Source organism: Ostrinia nubilalis, chromosome 1, assembly GCF_963855985.1.
Source record: "Ostrinia nubilalis chromosome 1, ilOstNubi1.1, whole genome shotgun sequence".
NCBI classification, from domain to species: Eukaryota; Metazoa; Arthropoda; class Insecta; order Lepidoptera; family Crambidae; genus Ostrinia; species Ostrinia nubilalis.
The window spans coordinates 12,159,067-12,185,570 of NC_087088.1; the positions used below are offsets into that span (position 1 = coordinate 12,159,067).

General features: G+C 38.6%; 1 pseudogene; it reads right to left on the reverse strand.

Annotated features, from left to right (window-relative positions):
* Positions 1-100: 100 nt before the first annotated feature.
* LOC135072425 (uncharacterized) lies at positions 101-26,504 on the reverse strand (annotated as a pseudogene).

Below are 26,504 nucleotides of genomic sequence, written 5' to 3' on the forward strand. Positions count from 1 at the left end.
CCTGAGTCGCTACCGCCATCTATACTATCTGGCGCCAGTTTAGTTTGTTGGTTGGAATCTAGCGGTGCGATTTTGTCCTGACCGTTCTCTGCTTTGCTATCGAGCTTAGCGACATCTGGCTTCTCTTTGCTGGCCTCCATGTTCATCGTTTCTCGGCACTCGACATCAAGAACCGCGGGCTTCTTTTTACAGATGTCGTCAGCGTCGGTAGAGGTGACCCTTTTGCGGATGAAGAATTTGTTGAATAGGAAGTAGATGCAGCCCGTGATGAACGTCGAAGCGGCGAATATCTGATAGGTAGGTCTCGTGCCGAAATATTTCATCAAGTAGCCACCGATTAAACTTCCAGCGCCACGACCTGTAACGAAAATTTAAAACAAAGTCAGATAACCTTTGCATTAGCTGAATAGGTCCTATACGTTCATAACAACTACTTAAAACTGAGTAAGTTGTAGTCATAAAATCTATAGACTCATTTGGAAAAACAGTGGTGGAAACGCTTTTCCTTGTAATCTTGGAAATGGAAGATCTTCAGAGGATCTTCGACATCACCAGGGAAATAGGTAGCGTTTGACACCGACATGGTGTTTCAGGACCATGTTGGTCTTTTGTTACCACCAGTTTTTGCATGGAGTGGTGATAGGGAAAAGAATCCAAGCATTTTCGGCAATGGTTGAGGATTTTAGACAGCACAAAGAAGACGGGTAGCGTTTGGGACCAACGTTTTGGCAGTTTACGTACCCACGCCATAGTAGAGCCCTCCAAGCAGACCCTGCACAGAGGTGTCGGTGGTGGTAGAAGACAGTCGCGCAGCATACGTCACGGCGGCCGTGAACGACAGCGATGACGTCACCGACTCCAGCGCCTCGAAGATCAGGCACAGCCACGGGTTGTAGATCAGAGAGTAACCTAAACAAAAATTGCCGGATACATTTCTCAAGTTTGATAATTCCAGATAACTTATTTGTGACTCATTTCAACACTCTTGAGTGTTTCTCTTGGGTGAGATATAGAGAATAGAGAGGCTAGATATCTCTACATTCAACCCTACTACTACTGCAACGACTCTACACACATAACGACTACAAACTCATCTACTTACATACGGTTTCAGTTAATAAATGTACCTATTGTTGCGATAGAGAAATTAAAAAATCTTTTTCATTTTAATTTTGGTTCCATATTTTTAAGAGATTAGGAAATAACTCTATAAGTAAACCATAAGTAACAGAAACAGTCGAGCTCATAGTCAATGAGCAATACCTACATAAGTACCGATTTGGTCGTCCTCAAATATCCATTGTTTCGTCACACTCGGGTGCACACAATACAACAAGCCCAGTGGCTGCTCCCGATTTTGAAGCATCAAACCATCATTACTACGTGACTTGTAATGAAATCACATAGTATTTGCATAAAATAACAGCCTATTGATATCCCTTATGAGGTAGAGTTCAAAATGACATAGGTACTTCAAGTAGTTCACATAAATTTCGTAGCTCAAAAAATCCTTTATCTGTTTCATGTTCGACATTTGACATTAAGGTACCTCTAGAAACTAAGTTCAGAAAACATAAGACAATCATTAATTTGTCTCTACCTAATAATACGCTGGTACAGTACAGACACGTGTCATGTATATCGAGGCGACAATAGTCTATCGGTGTAGTAACGAATTGCATTCGAGATCTGAGGACTAGTAGGACCTCCCACTGTCATTGTGCAAGTTCACAAACATCTCGACACGTCTGTGACCGGCAATAGAAACCATTTCAAATCGTCTTGAAAACTGGTAAAGACAATAGTTGATAAACAACTATGTATATCAAATAAACTAGGTGTGGCGGTCTACAGGACAGAAAGCGGATAGAAAGCTGCGTTTCGGATAGTATAATCAAATGAACTTGTTTTACCTAGCAGTCTGATGGCATAGAACACAAATCCGATGAAGAGCACATTCGCGTGTCCCAATTTCCTGATGATGGGTCCAGAGAGCACCAGAAGGGGGAGACCAGCGATCCCTCCCACGGTGATGGTGATCCCCATCAGGGAACGGGATGCGCCCAAGTCTTGTAACAGCCAGAAGAGGAAACTCTCGATGTAACCCCACGCGGTACCTGTAATTTTAAAATTACCAAGATTTCCTTCAATATTTTTGTGAAAGAATTAAGTAAGTGACGGACTGCAGCATTATCATTAATCTATTTTAATTATTCATAAACACAGTCACTTTATTATAACATTATAGCAATGAGTTACGAAGCAACTCATTTACCTGTTACCTTTTTAATTATGTAACAATTACTTACATATATTTATTTTATGTTAAGTGTAAAATGAATGAACAAATTACCCATAATGAAGCAAGCGATAAACAAGGCGACAATCTCGATGTTTCTGAACACAGAGATGACGTCTTCCAGGAGGTTCTGTGCCGGCTGTTTGAACTCCAAGTCGATGCTCAGCATCAGAGCTCCAGAAGCCACCTTCAGCACCGCGTACAAGTAGAACGCAGGCCTGGAACATGTTTTGAAGACTAGCTATAAACCGAGTTTATGTTTAACCACTATAACGAGGTCTTAAACACTCAATATGCATCTATGCTTAAGAGCAGGACCGTCTATAACGTACTGAGTGCCCTGGCATAGAGCTTCATTTCATAATCGGACCCAAAATGCAGACAGACTACAGCCTCCTCAGAAATAGTAATTCCCTTTACAATATTTGAACCCACTGATAACGCTACGAAATGAAAGCTGACACTCCAAAGTTCTTTTACTAAATTAGCCTTGATAGATAGATTACATTGCGTTAGATATTGAAAGCCGATTTATACTTTTAAGTTTCTACACGGTCACATTAACAGGTTGTTTACTACAGTTGGACCCATGTACATAAATGAATATTATGGGCAATAACAAATCATCCCGACTGGTGCACCGATAAGGAGAGAAAACCGTAGCAAAAGGCGTGGAAGTAATTGTCAGACACACCTCAATTGCGTAGGTGTTCCGTTGTCAGTACAACTCAGTAAACAGTTTTCTCCGATCTTATTTAGTTAGATCGATTGGTGGTAGATAATATGTATCTTTCTCTCCCATATCTTATAAATTTGTAGGTACACTGCGCACCCAGTGCGCAAGTAAAACAGTGTGCTTATGACAAGTAATACCTAAGTATTACTGGTGTACCAATTTCATAGATCACATTTCAATTTGAAGTCCAGTTAATCTTTAAATCTTAAAATCAAATATGTCAAAAAGAATGATTTCACAAGTAAAGCTCAGTGATACAGGATCGTCCATAGATTACACGTCTTTACTCCTTTAGTTGACTTTCAGTAAGTGCCTGCAGTATCTTGAGGTCAGCACCCCTTCGTACTCATTCCATATTAATATTTTTTGAAAGACTACAGAAATCAGAGTTAGAACTTTAAAACAGTTTGTTAACTCATACAGTTTCACACAGCTACCTGAAGTCCGTATATCCCTTGCCCCTGCTCACGTAGTCAATGAGAAGACCAGAGAGAGGCGAGGAGATCATGCCTCCCAGGCTTCCGTAGACTCGCTGCAGACCGTAGTCAGCTCTCTGCTCCCGTATGATGGCTATCACGGCACCCTCGAACATCGCGAAAGCTGTTCCTCCGATTATACCGATAAACACACGCACCTGAAAAAGTAACAGTAATAATAGAGTGTAATTTTCTTCGCCATAACATTTGCTATGTCATTTAAATTCAATGACAAAACTACATATTTAACTACACTCGCGAGCAAAAGTATGGAATCACTTACATGAATTTGTTTCCACGCGATCTTGTGTAGTAACGAATTTGTTAGTAACAAAAAAAGTAGCACCATTTTAAAGATTAAACTTTTGAACTTTAAATTGATACCAAATTCATTTAAATCACACCAGTATTTAAAAAGATATCCCGGCTGATGTGAAGAAGTAAGAAAAAAGACATGTACCAACTGTTTGATACGTCGCGAGTTGCGACCTATTTACCCCCTATAAAATAAATAAAATAAAAATAAAAAAATAAAATAATTTATTCACAGAAGGATTTACAACAACAACTTAAGGTTACTGGTAGTTCCCAAACTAGGTAATCCTGTCTCTTGGGAACTGGAATTGATAGTTTGCTGTGTTTTACGGTTGTACGATTACTTTAAACTGCACAGGTACTGGCAAAAGTGAATTTAATGGGTGCATAAGGTGTGTGCGGTGTGTGTGTGTGTGTGTGTGTGTGGTGTGTAAGTGTGAGTATAAAAGCACGTGTTTTCGGATTTTTGCGTTCACACGTTGATCTATACACATCTCGGCTTCTTTTGACACTTTACCTGGGATTCTACTTCTACACCTACAGAAGCAGCACAAATCGTTGCACTGTTGCAAGAAGGGCTCAGCCAGCGGGCTGTCACACGTCAGCTCCACATAAGCCAGTCCTGGGTTCCGAAAGTTTTAAGACGCTTTTGGGAGACTGGTGGCTTTATCCCGAGACCAAGTTCTCAACAGCGCCGGTGCACATCGCAGAGGGATGACCGTTTTTTCATGTCAACCTCTCTATGAAATCGTCATTTGACTGGTATCGACGTCCAGCAAGAGCTCAGAAATGTTCGTAGGATAGCTGTTAGCGAGTGGACAGTTCGTCTAAGAATGAGCAATAAAATTTGACTCCAAAAAGGCCTGCCACAGGCTGGAAACTGACGGCAGGTCACCGACAAGCACGCTTTCAATTAGGTCGCACTCGGAAGGCGAGTAATGGAGGCGAGTTTTGTTCTCCGATGAATGCAGACTTTTTTTGCAGTGCAGCAATCGAAGAGGTCGGGTCTATAGACGGCCTGGGGAGCGATTTGTGCAGTGCTGGTTCGCTAAAACATTGGCTTATGGGGGTGGCTTGCTCGACTTCCCATCGAGATGTGTAGGAGCAAATTGAAAGCGTGCTTATCGGTGACCTGCCGTCAGTTTCAAGCCTGTGGCAGGCCTTTTTGGAGTCAAATTCTATTGTTTATATCTTAGACAAACTGTCCACTTGCTAACAGCTATCCTACGAACATTTCTGAGCTCTTGCTGGACGTCGATACCAGTCAAATGACGATTTCGTAGAGAAGTTGACATGAAAAAACGGTTTGCCTCTGCGATGTGCACCGGCAATGTTCAGAACTTGGTCTCGGGATAAAGCCACCGGTATCCCGAAAGCGTATTCAAACTTTCGAAACCCAGGACTGGCTTATGTGGAGCTGACGTGCGACAGCCCGCTGGCTGAGCCCTTCTTGCAATAGTGCAACGATTTGTGCTGCTTCTGAAGGTGCAGAATCCCAGGTAAAGTGTCAAAAGAAGCGGAGATGTGTATGGATCAACGTGTGAAAGCAAAAATCCGAAAACACTTGCTTTTATGGGGGGTAAATAGGCCGCAACTCGCGACGTATCAAACAGTTGATACATGTCTTTTTCCTTACTTCTTCACATCAGCCGGGATATCTTTTTAAATACTGGTGTGATTTAAATGAATTTGGTATCAATTTAAAGTTAAAAGTTTAATCTTTACAATGGTGCTACTTTTTTTGTTACTAACAAATTGGTTAGTACACAAGATCGCGTGGAAACAACTTCATGTAAGTGATTCCATAGTTTTGCTCGCAAGTGTAGTATTAGGTAATTACTAGTATTAGGTAATAATTGGTATTATTTCATTCCATGCATATTTTTAATTACAATGCCATCGTAACATTATACATGTAATAATCGTGGCTTGTCGCCTATTATCTAAATTGAGCTTCAATATAGGCAGGTACACTAAACAACTGTTAAAATGGTTAACTACCGGATACAAGGCCTCGCCAAGAATCATGTCAAATATTTATTTGTAATTGCGTAAATCTATTTAAAACCTAGTCAAATAAGCGATCGTGAGGTCTCATAATACATCAATCGCTGAACGTTCCATAGCTTTACATGTGTGCCCAATGTGGGACAAGGCCGGCACGGGGCTTAGCTAATGATTACGAAACAATGGAGGCTTGCAAGCTCCTAAGCTCGTTTTGGGAGAGGCATACATAGCTTACCCATGAACGTCTAATAATTAAAATTGCTACTAAGTAATTAGGTATGTTAAAAACTAACGACATTCTTGTAAAACTGCTTAAAATAACTTAGCGCTATTTTTTCTGCGGAATCAGAATAAAAATAACGTGGATGTGGTAGAAGGTCTTGTATCGTGTCATTTGCGGATAATGTTTACTATTATATTTCCATGTGTATGATGCATATCAATCACGTCTCTCTGCTCGGGCGTCTTAAAACATCGGTAAATAAGTATGTAAAATATAAGATACATAGAGACGTATAGAGAATCAAAATATGAATTAGCACATTAATGTAACATCCCTCTTGACTTATGGTCCTATGTCCCCTAGATGGGGCAGAGGGCGTCCACAACAGTCCTCCATCGTGTTCGGTCTTGAGTTATGTGTTTGATCTCGCTCCAAGTCTTGCCGATCTTCTTCGCCTCGTCTGCCACAGTGCGCCGCCAAGTTTGCTTGGGGCGACCACGTTTGCGCTTTCCTTGGGGGTTCCAATCCAGAGCCTGCTTGGGGATGTGATCGGGATCCCTTCGGAGAGTGTGGCCAATCCAGTTCCACTTGCGGCGCTTGATCTGCTGGTCGATCGGAATTTCGTGGCAGCGTTCCAATAGCTCGACGTTGGAGATTTTCTCAGGCCAGTATATGCCGAGAATTCGGCGAAGGCAGCGGTTGACAAAGACCTGCAGCTGGTGCGAGATGACCTTGGTGACCTTCCACGTTTCACACCCATAGAGCAGCACGGATTTAACGTTGGACCCGAAAATTTTGATCTTGACCCTTCGGGTCAGTTTCCGTGACTGCCATACGGGGCGAAGTTGTGCGAAGGTGGCTCTAGCCTTGGCAATGCGCGAAGTGATGTCCTCTTTGGTACCCCCAGTCTCTGACCCGACGCTCCCGAGGTAGGTAAAATTGTGGACACGTTCCACATAATGTAACATCCCTCAAACATACTTAAATAATTTAAGTGGCACGGCTGGCTGTGGCTGTAACATCCATGATTAACTATGTTATTTTACGATTGTCATTCAAACTTACTCAGCTACCCCTTTTTATAGCTGATTTATAACTTTGGTCTCAAGTCTTTATCAATTGGCGACTGGTTTATAAATTGTGCCCTTCAAATGGATTAATTTGTGTGAAAAACTAAAAATTCCGTAATCGTAGATTTTTGTAATAAGATTCCGCATACAAATTAACAATAGGAAAGGTAAGTGCGTGTTCCCGTCACGTAGGGTATGGTAATTACAAAGGTAGGAAATTTCATTGAATTACAAAATGATGTTTGTCTAATTGATTCATGATTAGCGATTTGGGAACTACACACTAAGTAACATATTAACTAATAGTTCTATGTGCAATAGCAATTTGTATAATAGGATTTTTCTACAGAAAAATACTAAATAAGTAGGTAGGTAAACTAAAGAAACGATGCGTAGAAATATACATTCTACGAACTGTTTTCTATCAGAATGAGAGCTATTAATCAGCGAATGCGATGTTATTGCATTTTTCTCACGCATTAGCTATTAGAAAACGTGCGTAAAAAGTGGGAGTGCGGAGTAGGACGACACTGGGCGCAGCGGAATGGGGCCGCAGGCAATGGGCCGGGTCGCGCGTCAAGTTCGCCATTAGCCAGTTAGCCGCGATTACCCGACAATCTTCCCATTAACGGTTCCGCCACTCAATCTGCATGCGTTTACGATAACGCTCCACGTGTTCCCCTTGAAATTGTCCGTCTGGGAATTAGGCAATGACGGTCCACCTCCAGTCTCATTAGGTTTATTATTGCATCCTCGAATGACCGCGTCATCGTCTAAATCCGCTGTTTCAAGGTCAAAAACCGGTCCCGATCAATAAATACTTACAGCGAGATAAGTCCAAAAGGTGAAGGCAGGGTCAAGTTCCACCAGCTGATTCTTGTTTTGACACAGAGTCTTACGTGGCACCGTCCCAGCACACGCCGCGGAGCACTGAGTCAGCCGCTTCGACTCTACGTGAACTCGTACGCCTTCTTCATCCAGTGCCTAAAACGTTCATAGTCTATGAAACAGGTTTACATTATATTAACGACCCTTGCAAAAACAAACTGAATCTTACCCCATCAAAATAGTCTCTACATTGGTAAATTTCTTCAGCTTCAGTTGAATTTCCAGTAACTAAACCCATGACATTGATCGTGTTTTCGTCATCTTGAGTGATGCGGAGTTGGTATAAATCTTCTATTCTCTTATCGGTAATTTCGTCAAACATTTTATTGTTACCAAAGTAGCATACGGCATCTGTTGAGTTTTGAGCGCATTCCATGTGATACAGCTGTGGTGCGGGGAAGAAGACCTCGCGGTCTGATATTCTGGCAACAGTTGTATTGAAGTAGTCATTGTTTGTTAGTATACGCGACGTGCTTTGGTCCTTCCTGGGTGCCCTCGTTTGGGCCATAAACGACGACACCGTGTGCCGGTAAACGAGGCGCTGTGCTTCATCGAGCGTCTGGACGTGCAAATCATAAGAGTGTGTATGTAATATCGCAGCTATATCTTCTGGTGATATGTCAGTAAGTAGCTCGCAGACGAAACCGCAAGATGCAATACTGAAAAGATATCAAATATCAGTGTTCACTGATACGAATCGGTATGTAGAGCAGGTCTAGTCCTAGCAAACATGTTAAACATGAATAATAAATAACATTTAGCTAACCCATATCTAGATAGAATTAGGTGTTTCTCACTCACGTTAAATTGACATCATAAGGGTACGGATGTAGTGGCTCACAAGGGTGGTCAGTCATGTGGCGCAGGCGCAGGCCGCCGTCGCAGCTGGCCAGCAGCTCGGCTTGCGGCGGGAACGTCACCGTCAGCCGCCCCACTGGTACTGCCAGCAGCAGTAGCGCCGACATCCCGCCCAGTGCCGATGACAGCGCTAGCAACAGCTGGAAACATACTCTTTTAAAAGACCTTTTGTTGTTCGAAACTTAATTATTTATTTATTTTACTTTATTCGGAAAACAAACAGTGTTAATTGACGCAGCATAACATACTTAATCTGAGTATAAAGCTTTACACCAATTATATGTTTTCGCATACATGAAGGTATTACGAGTATCATAATCATTAGCGTTTGTTACTACTAGACGAAGTTAGATCAAGTAAACACAGGTTAGATCTTCGGCATTTTTTCCGACCATTTTTATTCATTCGCTCTACATCGCTTCATCATAATCTAGCACTTTACCTTATAGAGATGCCCTTTCTCTTTCCTTACTCATTGTATTGTTTTCGTGAGTACACGGTATGCAAAAACTGTCCATAACCGGAGCAACTAAAGTCCTTATCAATTGTAGAGTCACACACAATGTAATAACTGACTTAAGAGTTAAAAAAACGTTATCATTACTGAGACGTAGAGCACTTTATTACAATACTTAACTGAAATACTCAATTGGAAACAGAACGTCAAACTGTCGGAAAAACAGGATGTAGTGTTTACGAAGCATGATCAGCAGAAGTAGACGAATTACCGCTTTTAAGTACAATTGTCAGCCAACAATGTCATCCAAGAATAGAGATGTTGGAGTGCGTGGACCATGGCATTAGTTCACGGGAGGAAAATTGCCTACTGATGGTCAGTGTTCAACAAATTGGCCCATCATTACACATTAAATGTGTGAAATTAAATGGTATTACGAACCACTTAAACTGAGCGGATTTTGTTAAACATTAGTTACGAGTAGTTCTTATTAATTACATCTATCTGAAGGATGCCAAATGACTCATTCAATGTCTGCCTCTATTTGTAAAGCTAATCGACTGTAAAGGGAACAACAGTTTTCCCCATTACTTTTACTACTACATAGCGCTAAGAATTATGTATCTACTTGATAGTCATAAAATTTTTAGCGTTAAAAGTTGCATCTTAAACTAAATGAAAAATCGAACTGCCTACGGTGGGAATCGAACCCATGACCCTTCGCTTGTCGGGCGACTGCTCTTCCATCTGAGCTTACTTAGACTCTGGATATTATCTACTTGATATTTCCCTACAAATTAATTAATTGTAATGAAATCACTGAGTGCATAAGTAGATCAATGTTACACTCGTAGATACTGGTTTATATGACGTAGACATGCTTAGTTAAATCTCACATATCGATTAAGTAATTCTGTAACTAAGTAATAGTACATATTAAATTGATGTTGTGTGTTAATTCTTGGTTGTGATTACGGCAGTAATTATCCAGTATTATGTTAGTCGCCAATAACTTTGTAATTAACTGCACGCAATAATAGTGTTTGTATACAGTTGACAATGTATCGAGAATAGATAAGGTAAATATTTGTATTTTAGTGTAAAACTACTTAATAAATAAAACAAGACTCAATTCTATAGACACATCAACAAATACAGTTAACTACGAGTAATCTAAAGCTTTAAATAAGTTGTTAGCAACTGTAAGGTCAACATTCGCTTAGCTCAAATCTACGACCTACTTTCTCCTTCGGTATCTTCTGCATTGTCTCAATACTAGCAATAGTTAGTAACTATACATATACTCGTAATAGTTAGGAATAGGTGTTATTTTCGAACAATTAAAGAGACGTCCTACACAAACCAATTCTCGTTACGTTAATATTTTTCCACGTAATTTTATCCCTTTTAAAACATTTACGTGCGTCCACTCCAACGTAACGTGTGCCATAACTAATACAACTTACACAAACATTTGACAAATGATTGTTCACAAATAATTGCTTGAAAACTGGTTGATAAGTTCTAAAAGGTTACTTGCAATTACACGCCTTTTTACTTACCTTCGATTAACTTAGCTTGCCCTCAGATTGATTACCTAAGTAAATGCATAGGCTTAATGACATAAATATCATACCACGTCCCATGGTCAGTAATTTGTTACGCCATGTTATCGAGCATCTACTCGATAATTTCTATGCAGAAAATTTACAGTCCCACGTAGGCCTACCATAATTCATGTTAAGGTTCGTTCTGGCCCTTTCCTGATTTTAATAACTGGTATAGATAAATATTCGCGGTCAATGCCTTGGCAATGGTGCCATTTGCAAGTTTGCGAGACTAACTATGCAGATTCTTGTATCGCTGTGTTAATTAATGAATAAGTCTAATAAATAAATAAATAAATAAATATTCCTGGATATTTTATACTACGCTTCTAGTCCCAAACTAAGCAAAGCTTATACTATGGGTACTAGACAACGGATATTAAACATACCTACTTAAATACTTTTTTTTGTAAATACATACATATTATACAGGGTGTTTGGCGCATCGTGTGCCAAAATGATTTGGCGGATAGAATGGGTAATTTCCTATATTTTCAGCCCCCATAACACGTTCCATGCCAGGCGGCTACTTTTAAATTAATTTTTTTAGTAATTTCACCAAAATACCCAAATCGCATCATTTAATTTCGATTTAAAAAAAAACTACTAGGCGCAGCCCTAAAGTAAATATTTTGTTTTGACGTGCATTAATGTAGGGTTGCATCAAATCTAAATTTACTGGCAAATATCATCTAGTTTTTTTTAAATTCAGCTTTGAAGTTTTCCGAAAAGTTAAAAATGGACTGAACATTTAAGTTTACATGGGTATAATTTTTTTTTAAAAGAGATAGCGATCTTAGGATTTTACCAAAACTTCTCTAGTCTATCCTCATTCAAACGGTATACTAATCTTGTTTAAACAATAACAACAACTTCACAAATTCCTTAAATTAGTGCATTGACTCTACTCGGACTGATTTGCGAAATTTGTGTTTATAGCCCCTTTATGTTTGAATAGCACGTTTAACACCTACAGGTAAAAAATATTTATCTTATGCAATGTAAAAACCTTTTCCCAATCGTTTTTCAATGTGGATTTCTTGAATTTAAAGACGAAAATAATTATTTTGATCGTTTATTAATTATTACAAATTTTGTTCAAAATGGCCTCGGCAACGTATACACTCACGACATCTTCTTCTAATTTTCTCTTTTTATTACTACAAAGGCGTTTTCTACTCGTGGATTGGAAGAGATGGCTCTATACAGTGGCCTGCACGTTCCCCAGACCTAACTCCGTTCAATTTTTACGTCTGGGGACAAGCTAAAGAACTGGTGTACGTAACGGATTCAAACAATAGAAAAACTACAACGAATAGAAAACGCCTTATCTACACTAATATTATAAAGAGGAAAACTTTGTTTGTTTGTTTGTTTGTTTGTTTGTTTAGTTGTAATGGATAGGCTCAAAAACTACTGGACCGATTTTAAAAATTCTTTCACCATTCGAAAGCTACATAACTCACGAGTAACATAGGCTAAATTTTATTTTGGAAAATAATAGGGTCCCGTAAAATATTTGGGATTTTCATAAGACGTGGAAAAGCGCCATCTATCGTCATTGGTTAAAATCTTCTTGCGCCTGACAAACATTTTTGAGGTACGTAAATATTCATGAAGGCAAAGCTGTCAAACGCCATCTATCGACATCATTATTAAATTAGTAACTAAATATTACATGTACTATGAATAGCGCTGTTCGTAAATAATATTGAAAATTTAATAAATAAAGATATTTTATGTAATTGAACCATTCACTGTATGTACCTATTTGAATCATTCACTGTGTTTAAACGAGCAACTTTTTACAAACTTCCTTGCATATTCTTACTACCTATGTGCCGCCATCTACCGAGATGAATATTAGGGTACGGTTCAGCGGCGGACTAATGGGATGGGCGCGTGGGCGATTTTAGTTAAATAGGATAAGAATTACTTCGTTTTTATTTTCTGTATGTAATTTGTTATTTTTTGGTAGGGTCTTTATTTTAATTACTTAGGTTGGTAGGTACTTACTTATTTAATTTTAATGATAATTACTATAGGTACGTATAATTTTCAGTAGAAAGAAAGGTCATTGAATGACTAAGTGACTCACTGACTCATCACGAAGTCTCAGAAACTACAAGTCTCAAAAGAGTTCTCATAGGGGTAATGGTCTATACCACCTGGCTTTGATCACCAAGATGATCAAAGTGGACTCCAGTTAAATTATTTTTTTAGTGTTCTTTGATCACCTATAAATAAATCATACCTCTGAATTGTCACATACATGTCCAATTTGTTTATTGCGGTTTTTAGAAAATATCAAAAATGTTACAAAACAAAATATGTAGTACAACAATTGGACATGTGACTATTCAGAGGAGGTGTGATTTGTTTGTAGATGATCAAAGGACACTAAAATAATAATTTAACTAGAGTCCACTTGGCTCACCCAGGACATCGTATCCGTGGGTGATCAAAGGCACAGAATAAATTCAAAGGACACTAAATTGTCGCTGTCCACCTGTACATTGTAAGTCCACTTTGATCACCTGGCTGATCAAAGCCAGGTGATCAAAGTGGAATACACCTCCTTTTAGAACGTAGGTAGTCACTAAGACGAAAATTTGCAAAATTCAACCCTTATTATGGGAGTTAAAAAGGGGGCTCGAAGTTTGTATTGCAGTCCTCGGTTTTTAAAGTAAGAGACTTGAAAGTTAAAATGTATGCTTACTATGATCTCTAGATATTGTGGAGGTGTACATATACTGTTCGGTACACTGTGGTACTGTGTAGACATCGGTTTGCCGACGATATTGTGGTCATGGCAGAATCGTTGGAAGATCTTGGAACAATGCTCGAAGACCTTAATCGATTTTCCCAACAGGTAGGCCTGAGGATAAACATGGACAAAACGAAGCTTATGTCGAATGTCCATGTTGCGCCCTACCCAGTTTCAGTTGGGAGCTCAATTCTCGAGATTGTCGACAAGTAGGTATGTCTACCTCGGACAAACGATACAGCTAGGTAGGTCCAATTTCGAGAAGGAGGTCAATCGTCGAATCCAACTCGGCTGGGCAGCGTTCGAGAAACTACGCAACATCTTTTCGTCCAAAATACCTCAATGCCTGAAGATTAGAGTGTATAACCAATGTGTGTTACCAGTGATAACTTATGGCTCGGAAACGTGGCCTCTCACTATAGGCCTTATACAGAAGCTCAGTTACACAGCGTGCTATGGAGAGGGCTATGCTAAACGAACCAAAGTCGCTGACATAGCCCGATGGATTAGCAAGCTGAAGTGGCAATGGGCAGGGCACATAGTACGCAGAACTGATGGCCGATGGGACAGAATGGTTCTGGAATGGAGGCCGCCTACCGGAAAACGTAGCATGGGACTTCCACCTACAAGGTGGACCGACGACATCGTAAAGGGAAGCGCTGGACGCAGGCCGCTTCCAATCGATCAACATGGAAAGCATTGGAGGACGCCTATGTTCAGCAGTGGACGTCCTATGGCTGAAATGGTGGTGGTGGTGGTGGTAGTTATACTGAAAATGTATCATTAGAAATCAACTATGGGGGCTAAGGAGATAAAAGGAGGGTTGGAAGTTTATATTATGAAAGTCCTATGTGTTTAAAGTAAGAGAGTTGAAATTTAAAATGTATGCGCTATAGATGCTACGAGCGGATTTTACGAAACTCCACCCCTAATGGAGTAAAACGAGGTCCACGCGTACGAAGTCGCGGGCGGCCGCTAGTTAGTAATAAAAAGAGAAATGTGGCTGCATACGACAACAGTCGAAATTAGAAGAAGATGTCTTGAGTGTATACGTTGCCGAGGCGGACATTTTGAACAAAATTTGTAATAATTAATAAACGATCAAAATAATTATTTTCGTCTTTAATTTCAAGAAATCCACATTGAAAAACGATTGGGAAAAGGTTTTTACATTGCATAAGATAAATAATTTTTACCTGTAGGTATTTAACGTGCTATTCACACAAAAAGGGGCTATAAACACAAATTTCGCAAATCAGTCCGAGTTAGGGATTGCAAATATTCGGTAGTTTTCTGTTTCGAATATTCGAATATTTTTTCAGTGATATTCGAATATTATTCGAATATTCGAATACTTTCAAAAAATAAAAAGCACCTAAAATATCGATGTTTTTATTGCTGGTTTTATTGCTTTAGGAACTATATTTTCACAACAATCTAACAATATAGTTTTTAAATTAAAACAGTTATAAAATTCTCCATCATCTCCATCTTCATTTCAGCCATAGGACGTCCACTGCTGAACATAGGCTTCCCCTAATGACTTTCACAATGACCGGTTGGCAGCGACCTGTACTGTATCCAGCGCCTTCCCGCTACCTATATGTGGTCCTCGGTCCACCTTGTGGGTAAACGTCCCACGCTGCGCTTTTTGGTACGTGGCCTCCACTCCAGAACCTTGCTGCCCCATCGGTCATCAGTTCTGCATAGTGCGTACTATGTGATCTGCCCATTGCCACTTCAGCATACTAATCCGTCGGGACTTTGGTTCGTTTAAGAAAGAAAGAAATCTTCAGGTCGATCTCCTTATTTCTGATTCGATCTCGTAAAGAAACACCGAGTGTAGCCCTCCCCATAGCACGATATGCAACTTTCAGCTTATTTATAACACCTATTCTATTGTCGACTGCCCAATCGAGCTGGATTCAACGATTTACCTTTTTCTCGAAATTTGATCTACCTAGCCGATCGATCGTTTGTCAGAGGTAGACATACTTGTCAACTGACGTTGGACATAAGCTTTGTTTTGTCCATGTTCATCTGAAGGCCTACCTGTTTGGAGACTCGATTAAGGTCTCAATTAAGCATTGTGCCGAGGTTTTCAAGCGATTCTGCCATGACCACAATATCGTCAGCAAACCGCAGCTGAGTGATATAAATGATAGGTATTTATGCCGAATTCTTTCCATTCAAGGAGCTTGAAAGCGTCTTCCAATGCAGCGGTCAACGGTTTCGGAGATATAACATTTCTCTACCTCACGCATCGCCGCAGAGGAATCGCCCTTGTGCTTTGCTCCTGTACTCGAACCGACATGGTAGGGTTTCTGTACAGGGATTTCAGCACCTCTATATACCGATAGTCGGAGAGACTGCAGCACTGCCTAAGTCTCGATCGAATCAGCCTTCTCATAGTCCAAGAAGAGCACCACCACGCTTCTGTCCCATGCCTCTGGCGTTGTTCCCTGAAGTAAGACGGAGTTAAAGAGTCTCTGAACGAGTTTCGGTGTTCCACCTGCGTTCAGAAGCTCCGAAGTTATTCCGTCATCACCTGGTGCCTTGCTGTTCTTTAGCTCTCAAGCATTCCTAATCTCGTATAGGCTGATTTACGGGATGTCTTTGGTATATTGTCGCATTAACCTAGCTCTTGCGTCTATTGCTGAGCTATTAACAGGTTTGGAGGTATACAGCTGTCCACTTTTCGATCTCACCCAGTACCTCGGCTTTTGTTGACGTTACCGTCCGCCGTCTTCAGCATCGTCAGCTGACTTTGCTCAATAGAGTTGTCTCTTTCAAATTATTTGGAACCTTGGTTTCGCTCTATCGCCTCTTTTATAGTATTTTTATCAAAGTTGCGAATAATAAAAATATGATTGAAAAAACAAAAAACACAACTACGTAAAAATGAACAGAAATGACAGAAACAAGACAACTTCGTGTTCACAAATGCAGTCGGAAGCATCAATGACTAGGTAGTTCTTTTAGTTGGTGATAATGTATTTGATGCCTCCGACTGCATTTGTAAACACTAAGTGGTCTTCTTTCTATCTTTTCTGTTTATTTTTGTAATATTCGAATATTCGAATACATGTTAATTTACTATTCGAATACTAATTTGAAATTTAAATTCGAATATTCGAATATTCGAATATTCGATTGCAATCTCTAGTCCGAGTAGAGTCAATGCACTAATTTAAGGAATTTGTGAAGTTGTTGTTATTATTTAAACAAGATTAGTATACCGTTTGAATGAGGATAGACTAGAGAAGTTTTGATAAAATCCGAAGATCGCTATCTCTTTTAAAAAAAAAATTATACCCATGTAAACTTAAATGTTCAGTCCATTTTTAACTTTTCGGAAAACTTCAAAGCTGAATTTAAAAAAAACTAGATGATATTTGCCAGTAAATTTAGATTTGATGCAACCCTACATTAATGCACGTCAAAACAAAATATTTACTTTAGGGCTGCGCCTAGTAGTTTTTTTTTAATCGAAATTAAATGATGCGATTTGGGTATTTTGGTGAAATTACTAAAAAAATTAATTTAAAAGTAGCCGCCTGGCATGGAACGTGTTATGGGGGCTGAAAATATAGGAAATGACCCATTCTATCCGCCAAATCATTTTGGCACACGATGCGCCAAACACCCTGTACATTAACACCCAGATCCATCACAGAAGTTAAAATTCATCATTTCAATTTCTGCCCGGCCGGGAATAGAACCCGGGACCTCTCGGCATAGTAGTCCGTTCAGAACCACTACACCTAACGGCCGACATTATTAGATATGATTGTATTTTAAATTCTACTTCATTCCATTTTTCTTAGAAGACGACACGTTCCCGCATTTGCATTTTTATTGCCAGTTCGATCTCAGGGATAAACCCTTTGTATATCAATAATCTTCGTTAAAGGAATAAGGAAAAAATACTTTTTCAGGCCTTATTTTATAGAAAAAAAAAACTGTATTAAAGGTCAAGACCCCTTGACATATAAGTACATAATGTATATTTTATGTGTGTTGTCGTATGTATATTCTGTTAAGGTTCTCTTCAGTTCAAGACTACGCTCGTCCAATTTGGTAGCGCGTCGTATAAGGCGGAGATGGCCGCTGCGCTTCCGCCACGACCGCTGCTGTGACGCACGCGCTCGCGCACTGCCTCGTACGCAACTCCGTCCGCAATGCTTTGACACTAAAATTATACGACGGAACATTTGCTGGACCAAGTGCCTTCCTACTCAGTAGATACCCATTGTTTATAACGACTTCTGAGAAAATTCCAACTTTTTACTTCAACCTAACCGCAAGTTAATCATCATAACATCGTTATAATTAAATTATGCGAAAAAATGTCAGTTGCGATATTCCATAATGTTTATTATTCTTATAGCTCGCGGTAGTTCAAAATAGAGTTTTTTATCGTTGAACTGTTCAGTTTAAAATTCTTTCGTCATGTTTAAATAACAATCGACGCGAAGAATAAACTAAGTTTAATTTTATAATATAAATTATGCATTCTTTGGAAATAAGTATGTTTTTTTCTATTGCACAAAATACTTCAGCGCGATGAGCGGGAATTGATAGAGGCGTGTACCGGTCCGTCCGCGCACGGGCCGCGGCACCGCTCAGCACCGTGACCACAATACAAGGTAAAGGTTATTGTGACAGAATTGATTGTGATTTGCGTTACGGACGATGTGGATTAACATGATTAGCCTACACCGGAAGGGCGCTGGGAGTGGACTTTGAAAACATAATCTGGAATTGATTTTGCACCGAATATAAAGTCAATAACGTGATTATGATGTCAGGAGGTCACCAAATGAGGATATCACTATTCATTGTTCATATCATGGGAATATGACAGTGAACGGCTCTAATATATGGTTACGGTTGTGAGCATAGTTGTGAGCTAGTTAAATGTCCACTTAAAACGAGAAGGACAAAAAGCTGAAATTGTAGAGTCCATCTACTAACACTCCACGTCGTCATTGTTTGTCATCCCGGAGTATTAATTCAACACCCAAAAATATTAATCTTGTGTCACAAGGACAAAATTTGTGACTCTATCCAACTTTCTCAACGATTCACATACTCACACCGATATGTTTTACAAGAGTATCACGGTAAATAATGAAACCTATTACAATGGTCACGTCTCAAATGCATAATAAATATACTAACCCTGAAGTTTTCGATACTATCAGCTAGTATCTTGGCAGACGCCGGCATCACGTTAAAGATGATGAGCGTCACGGCGCATAATCCTAAGTACATAATTTTATGGTTGTCTCCTTCACTTTGTTTGCCAACAGGTTTCAGATACTTAGATAAGAGACAGTACAAAATTAAATCATAGGTAGTAACCCTGAAATTGCCGATCTCATTGGCGAGTGCAGTATCGCGATTACGGATATTACGGCACATAAGACGTCGTCTTTTCCACATTATATTTGTGCCCAGCTTGCGCCAATGGGTATGAGATAAATTACATTATGTGACAATAGATATACTAGTACGTACTGACCCTGAAGTTGCCAATGTTATAGGCGAGTGGCATCGTCACGCTGGAGTTCAAAGTCATCACATGTCATCATACATGACGGTAGTCTTCTCTACATTGGTTAGTATTCATCCCGCGGTACGTGTCTCTGATAAGAACGTGATAGTCCAAATGTCAACGAGAATGCCTGCGAGCGGTGACATAATGATGGAAATCACGAGCGTCACGAACGATACACAACACGGTCGTCTTTTCCATGTCGTTTAAGGCCCAGCTCATGCCAATAAGTTACAGATAGGTACGAGTCAATACGGTAACTATAAGAATACTACCTACTACCTACCTTACCCTGAAGTTGCCGATCTTGTCGGCGAGCATGACGATGGAGATTACGGGCGTGACGGTCGATATTATGGCCGTCTCCTTCATGTTATTTAAGGCCCATCTCGCGCCTGTAGGTTTAAGATAGATACATAATAATATGTCAATGATAACCTCATCGAGTAGGTACTAACCCTGAAGTTGCCGATCTTGTCGGCAAGCATGCCGGCGAGCGGCGGCATGACGATGGAGATGACGGGCGTGACGGCCGACATTATGGCCGTCTCCTCCACGTTGATGCCCAGCTCGCGCATGTGGATGGTCAGGTACGGGTACAACACGAATAACGCTGAAAACATATCGTTACTTGCACCACGTCCTAATTTATTAATTTTTCTCAAATGGCACCTCTACCGAGGCTAAAATTGTTCAGGCAGGGCATTAGCAAACTAGTTACCTAACTATTTTAAACCATTTTTAATGATTTCCGTGATTCCAAATAAAACTATAAAGAAGAAACGAATCACATAGAATAATCAGACTTCAATGATCAGCTTATTTTCGCTAGACTGTGCTAGGAAGCTTCATGTAATGTCAAGGTTTAAATATTGCTATCTACATTATGCATAAGGGTATTTCTCCGGAGGCAAAATTTTTGATGTCTTTGGGTATAGTTCTGTAACCAACTAACAAAATGGCATGCAATATTTTTTTTAGTATAGCTTAGGTTGATCCCTATCTGGCGCAAATTACATTTTTGAAATAATTGCTGTCTTTTTACATAATAAAAATATTTGAAGTGTGATTCTCTGATTCATATGGTGTGTCCGTTAGCCATTTTCCGGAACAAAATGGTTGATGTAGCATTTTCCTTTTGATATATTAATATAAATTAAAATTATTTCGAAAGCCAATGAGTTGTCCTTCTACAAAAAAAATGTTTCATAATTTTAATTAACTTAGTGTGTTCGCAAAAAAATAAATAAGCAGTGTCCGGCGTAAAATACTGATTCATATGTCGTGAGCTGTCCTTGACCATAACTGGTCAGGTTTTAATCATAAGAGTCTGGTTTCTGGCGTGGAGGCAAGCCCATCTTGCAACGGATGAGCTAGAAGGCAGACGTGGAGCTGGTTGGCTTAGAACCCGGTGTGACGAAGGCAAATACTTGATTCATCTGTGCTTGGTTCAGGTGGCATGCTGATTACAATGCCTACTTTATAAAATTACATTATTGCATTAAAAATCTAATCTGTCTTTCTTATGATGCTTTTGGGTTATAGATTCATGTAGAAAAATGACAACGCTGTAGTCTGTATGTTTGACGAGTTTTGCTCGATTTTAGGCAAAAAACTGATTTATCTGTGCGTGATTCATATGGTCAATGCCCTATATGAATCATAAAATAAATTAGTTTTTGGTCTATCAAGCACCAAAAAAGGGTTTTTTTAGCTAAGAATGACATCCCAGACTGCATCTCCTTAAGACCAGGTGCGATTGCGGTCTTGTTATGAATAAAAAAAAAACATTATCATTTTTATGCTAAGAATAAATGTATGTCTTTAAGCAGTAAATAAGTAGTATATCCGTTAAGCTAGCAACCATAATACAAGCATAATTTGTTGCTTATTTTGTGGCTAAATGGCGCTGTATGAAATTGCCCAACGATTTATTTATTTTTATAATTATTTCAGCTACACTTAAGGCGTCTATAGCACATAATAATATACTGCTGAGCATAGGCCTCCAATGATTTCGAGATTAACTGATTGCCATTGCCACAACCTCTATAAGCTCATCTCACCTTCTTCACCTTGTAGGTGGACGTCTTAACAACAATAGCTTGGATAAGTGATACAGCTCGGTAGAGTCATCTAAAATACCTTAGTGCCATAAGATGAAAGTCTACATCCAGTGTGTGTTATCAGTGATGACAAATTGTACTGAAAAGCGCCCTCTCACTGTAGGCTTACGAACCACAAAGTTGCATAGTGTACTATGGAGTGGACTATGCTTGTTTTTTTTTCATGCAATCGAATCTGAAATAAGGAGATCCGTAAACGATCTAAAGTCGCATGGTGGCATAGTCCGATGTTTTAGCAAGCTGAAGTGATAATGGGCAAGACACATAGTATACAGAAATGATGGCCGATGGGATAGCACGTTTCTAGAGTGGAAGCCACGTGCCGGAAAGCTCAGTGTAGAACGTCCTCCCACAGGCAACAGTCCTCATGCAGGGCGCTACCCACCGGTCATTATGGAAATCATGGATGATGACAAAATATTGTGGATGTATACTAAAGTTTCAAAAAAATGTTTTTTCACGAATTATTGTGGAATCGTTGCATTTTCTCGTAACAACAGATGATTGTTTTTGTTATAATATGATTATTTTCTTAATTTAGAGCCAATTGTACATAAAGATTATAAATTTTATTTCTATTTTTGATTAATATGTAACAAATTCTGATTCATATGGGCACAAAATATTTGAACGTCGCTATCTTGAAAACTACTTTACAAAAACGAGTCCCTTATCCAAATGTATGTTATTGGGTGTACCTATTTTCATATGAGTCTATGTTACAAACCTAAAATTGAATTTGAAATTTGTCCATATGAATCAGCCGAAGAATGCGATTTCGAAGAAGTGCCCATAAATGGATTGTATTATGTTAATTCTAGGATACCTAAGTAGGTTCTATTCAACGAAAAAATCTTATAACCTGCGCTTTAACTTCACAACTCTTATAGAGTTTATAAGTAAATAGAGAAGTAAGAAAGCACATAAAATGAAAATTACGATGCTAAATTTATAAAGGTAAATTTTCTAAGTTGTTTTATTTTTAATAAATTAAATACTAATTTACTAAATTCGCCCGCGCACGATACTTCTCAGTGTATTCCATTTATGTTGCGGAAGACACTAATAAAAAATAGGTAGGTGTCATCTTTTTCTTATTCATATCTTATAAAATTGGTATTTAAATTTTTGACGATAACCAATTTTACTACTTTATTATACTTACTTGAAGCATGAACAAAGAATAATAACTTCAAGGGCACTAATTTCTTCAGCTTGAGATCATCAATAATCCGCTTGAAGAACGATCGTATGAAATGCATCTTGGCGGGTTATGTAACTACGCTTGTACTGGAAACTGACTAAACTCGGTAAAGGGCCAAGGTTCTATGTGGGGAAATACTTCGTCGCCCGGCCTCCCTCGTGTGTAGTCGTGAGATTATTTTCTTGATGCATGGAAAATGTGTATCTGCAACAAAAATAACTTTAAAAGATGTTGGGTATTTAGAAAAATTATCCGGATTTTATATTAATAACAAGTAGTATTAAAGAGTGCAGTAAATAAGGCTATTTCTGTAGTTATAATCTACTTAGTAATCAACTGTGTGATTATGAAGAATCTACTTGCTTACTTTGGAAAAGTCTAACACAAGGGACACTTATTTTTTATTATTATTTTATTAGGAAAATCTATTTTTAATACTAGAGCCTTTAGATTGTTTCACATTCAAGGATGTGTTGTGTTAATCCTACCAAAAGGTGAAAGACCGTCCTGAAACAGCAAGGTACCAGATAGTACCAGATAAGAGCATCAGCACTAAGGATAAGCAGAAAAGAAAGGACAGCAACATCACCAAGAAAACTGTCTTGTCTTCGCATGGGAAGCGGTGTCATAGGTCGCGGTAGAACCTACGCTAATATAAGTAGTGTTGTTTATAAGTAACACTTGGACTAGTTTTGCTATCTGTCGCCATAATAACATGCTCGAGTTTTGCGCGTGACGCGAGTACCGGCGAGGCACACTTACCCCGCAAACAATGGGTCGCCACAATGGCCGTGTAACAAAATATAAGCAAAGACTCCTCGACCTGCCTGACATGAATACTGCAACTCTGACCAGCCCAAAATTAACCCACAAAAGGGAAATTCAGTATCTATAAATAATGTCTACAAGTTAACATCGCCGCGTCGACTAGATCATTAGCCAAAAAACAACACGGATTTCAAAATATAGTTAACTAAAAACTTTTTTTTTCTTTCATCTATACTTATAATAAATGTGTAGAGAGGTCAATTCTGTACATGAAATATATTTTCAAAATAACTATCAAGGGGTGATTAGTGATCGATACTGATGCCAAAAATGCAATCAGTAAAATTTTTGTCTGTCTGTCTGTCTGTCTGTCTGTCTGTCCGTCTGTATGTTCCTTATAGAAACAAAAACTACTCGACGGATTTTAACGAAACTTAGCACAATTATTCTTCATACTCCTGGGCAGATTATAGTATACTTAGGAATTCCCACGGGAACAGGAATTCGCGGGAAAATCCTTTTGTATGAAAAATCTAAACCGCTTAAGTTAGACGCTTGAAATTTGGCATGCAGGTACCTTAGTAAACTTAAAGCTTAGTTACAACAGGATATTGCAAAATTCCCACGGGAACGGGAGTTAGCAGGAAAAAACATTTGTATAAAAAAATCTAAACCGCGTAAGATAGATGAAGAGGGTAAAACGGGATCCACGCGTACGAAGTCGCGGGCGGCCGCTAGTGTTAAAATAACTTTTCAACTGATGGATTAAATAAAGTGGTGTAAACTTATAAGAATCCAAAAAAAATACATTCCCAAAGACCTAATGAGGATTGATAGGAAATTCACATTGTTTTTGAAGACAATGCGCTTTGTAGACATTACAATGCAATTACTCACTTTGCGATGCGAAAGGAGAAAAATAAATTTTATAAATACCTAGATGTTACACGTCCTCATCTAGTTCTAGTTAGGTTAGGTTTACTTACTTTTTAATATTATAAATTCGAAAGTTTGGATGTCTGGATGTTTGTTACTCTTTCACGAAAAAACTACTGAACGGATTTTGATAAAACTTTACAGTATTTATTGTTTATAACCAAGAATAACACATAGGCTATTACTATAATTTATGACGATATGTGACAAACTAAATTTAACGCTGGTGAAGCCGCGGGCAAAAGCTAGTTTAAGTATAAGTAAGCGGATATCAAGCAAAACATGATCAGCTAAAACAGTGGCAAAGCTCATAACTTTACGTACGCACCTAAGAGTAAGTACCTAAGCAGAGACTACATTCTATCCAAAATAGAAGAGAGCTAGCAGAGCCTCTTTTTCTTTTACATGTTTTAAACTGTTAAGTGATAATACCTTAATGATAAGCATCCACTAGCAGAACCCCCTGCCAAAACCTGATATCTGGCTCTACGAATCTATTAGAATATAGGTACCTACAAACAAACAATTTGACATTATGTAAGTATAGTGTTAGTAGATAAGAAATTACTTATGATAAAATGTTGACCCAATTTGTATTTAGTAAGTAAGCACTAGACCTTGTTAACGAGTATCTAGAAGTAGAAGCAATCAAACAATATTCAGTTAATAGTGTATGTATGATCATTGTGTAATACAAATAATTGAAAGACACGAATGAATGTTTTATCTTACCTACGAGTTTAGTAGAATCAGAAAATCAATAGGCTAAGCTTTTAATCTAACGGTTGCCTACTTCAGTTAAAAGGTAGAGTTACCAAGATACTTATATTCTACCTACTTAATAAAATTATAATACTTAATTAAATAACCTAGAAGTAGGTTAATTTGAAATCTTACTATGTACCTACTTGTTATGAGTAAGCAAACCTATCTCTACATGTTGTAGAGTTCTGACCCTGTAGTATCTATGATGGACAATTTGATTTCATAACCAAATCTACTTTGACTGACATCTGCTATTACATAACAAATACTTTTTGCCTTTCTATTTACGGTATCGATGTGTTTTGAAATCATACAAACACCCATAACACTTCGACCAAAATTGGTATCTGCATCTCTTTACAATAAGGCAAGTCCTACTTACTTAGTCCAGTCAATATCGATGTCAACGTGAAATCGTGAACTCTGTCAGTTTATAATATAACTCGTTAGATTGTAAACTAACAGTGGGTTAGGTTAGGTTAGATTGTAATTTAACTACGTCAGATTATAATCTGACGGAATTCACAATTTTACGGTGACATCGACATATTCAACATCGCAAAGGCGCCTATTTACGATTTTTTAATATGTTATTAGGTTTCTTGAGAGAAGTTTACAGCCAAGTTTGCAACTCTGAAAACCCTATGCTACTCTCATTGAGTATTAGCACCCAAATATATATTGTAAGGCATTATTATTTAATGTAGTGTCTACATCTGAGCATCAAGTAACTTAAGTAAGTAAAGCCCATTGTCTTAATACATATAACTGTTTTCTTTTATTGCTTTATTATCATTACTACTTAGCAGTTTTCCCTTTTGTAGGTACCTACTTAAAACAACATCCTCTGTTAACTTTTTAAAATCTTTGTAAATGAAAGTAAAATTATAAAGCAGTTGCATAATTAATTAAACTATTTATTAATAAATTATGTAGGTAGTTTTTAAACCTTACTTGCGTTGCGCATGAAAGATATTTAGGGAGTTAATACCTATTTTTGCAAGTTTTAAAAATCTGCAATATTCAATTCAACATGCAGGCAACAAGAAATTAATTTTCTAACTAACTGCATCTAAGCAATAATGCACTTTCAGTACCTACAGTAAAATAACAGAATAAAAAGTCACTTACCGATTAGCAAATTAAAAAAACCTTATCATAGAACTCCACAGTAAAAGAATTTATCGTTCGATTCCAGTAAAATGGCACTTTTAATATTCACAGAGAACTTAGTGTTTTTATTGTATTAAAACTTGTACACTATTGTTTAGTTATATTTGTGGAATAATAATTTCATTGCGTTTTTAAATACGCACACTGCGCGAATGCGTATGTCGCGCGTGCGCGGGCGCGAGTATGAAAGTTTTGCGCGGCACTGGCACAAGCGCAACCCTGTGGCTATGCGTCCCCGTTGAAGTAGCAAACACCATTCGTGCGACGAT